At 37.2% G+C, this 1,790-nt stretch overlaps 1 pseudogene; it reads right to left on the reverse strand.

Moving 5' to 3' along the window:
• Positions 1-239: 239 nt before the first annotated feature.
• LOC149204375 (bifunctional riboflavin biosynthesis protein RIBA 1, chloroplastic pseudogene) lies at positions 240-1,486 on the reverse strand (annotated as a pseudogene).
• Between the last annotated feature and the right edge of the window lie 304 nt (positions 1,487-1,790).

Raw genomic sequence — 1,790 nt, forward strand, 5'->3', positions numbered from 1 at the left:
CATGTCTCAAGTGAATCATACTTGGAAAGATCTTGCCCATGTCCATATCAATATAAACTTTGGCACATGTAATGAAGGCCTCATCTCTATAAATATTATGACAGAGAAAAAGCTACCAATAGACTCCAGGGTTCCTGGTAGCTACCAATAGACTATTAGTTGATATAATCATGAAGACCTTGTTCATATATGATGACCAACCATCTCAAGCAGTTGTGGAGGATGCCATATCAAAATCACTAAGAGAACCTGCATTTGTAAAAACATTTGATGCTCCTCTTGCTCAATCTGTTAAGAAACATGTGAAGATTGGGTTGCTTTTTATATTCCTTAGCACTGTTATTCATGGGAGTCAACAAGCAACCAACAACCTCCACATTAGCTTCAACAGTATCATGACTTTCATCGTGAAGATTGTAAGCTCACATTTTGTGTCCCAAACCAATACCACTATCCTCATGACCACACAAGTAAACCAACACTCCTCTCCCAACTAGCTGAATCTATTGCATAGTTAGTGCCAGTTGGTTTTCACAGTCACACCTAGCCGACCCAAATATATCTCCCATGAGACATTCAGAATGAACCCTCACCAATATAACATCTATTCGATCATAGATGTTACTCTTAACCATGCCAATATGTTCCATGCCATCCAACATTGAACGATAGCAATATTCCTGAAATGGTCTTGACATTGTAGGCAACCTAACAATAACAATTAGTTCAACCAACTTTTCACGTTTCTTCCTATACTTAACAAGATCTGCAATAGATATAAGTGGTAAATTATGCTCCTTTGCAAGTTTTTGCAACCTTGGTAATCGAGCCATTGAACCATCATCATCAACTATCTCATAAATCACTACAGTAGGATTTAATCTTTCTAATGTTGGTAGATTCGCAGATACTTCTGTATGACCAGATCTCTGTAGGACTCCCCCTTCTCTGTATTTTAGAGGGAAGGTATGACCAGGTCTCCTAAAATCACCAGGTTTAGAATATGGAGATGTAAGGGCCAAAATTGTCTTCATCCGGTCGATTGTGGATACCTCAGTGGTTGTACCTTCTTTTGCATCCACAAATATTGTAAATGCAGTAAGAATCTTCTATTCATTTTCTTTGTCCGGTACCATAAGTGGCAATTCAAGCCTTCTTAGGACTTCTTCCTTTATGGAAGATGATTTATGCAATTGATTCAAGCTAGTTATAGTTTCTACTTTAGTGTAAAGTTCTATATTCTTCACCTCTGTATTATCCCTTTTGTTTGATTCTTTTGTAATAGTGATATTTTTTAAGAAACTAACATACACATGAGCTTTGATGGAGGTTCAAGATGTGTTGGGTTGGAGCTTACTCGACACTTAATTGTTGTTATGCTTGGATTCATTGCAGCACATAGGTGGCTTTGTCCCATCTTCTCATTTTCTTTCTTTAAACAATCATCTAACTTGTGATTATTACCAGTTGCCTCCCAAGGAGCCATATCAGGCATATCAAGTAAAGTTGTAGGGACACTATTAATTTTTCTCGCCAACAGATATTCTAGGTCTCTAGCAAAAGAAACAATAGCTAGTCTTTGTTCAAGGTTACTATATGGACTCTCTGTATGTAACATAAGAATAATGGGTTCATATATAGGCAAAATATACACATGCTTCCCATGCCTAACATATTAGCATTCATGAGCCTGCACTGCATCCCCTAATCTTATTTTAAGATATTATCTAACAAATTTGTTCCTTCTAACCTTATGCTCTTCACAAGTGTCATCAACCAGAACACTGCAA

This window comes from Pinus tabuliformis, chromosome 1_2 (assembly GCF_031772625.1).
Source record: "Pinus tabuliformis cultivar Carrire ecotype Pingquan chromosome 1_2, CPIR1, whole genome shotgun sequence".
In the NCBI taxonomy this organism is placed as follows: Eukaryota; Viridiplantae; Streptophyta; class Pinopsida; order Pinales; family Pinaceae; genus Pinus; species Pinus tabuliformis.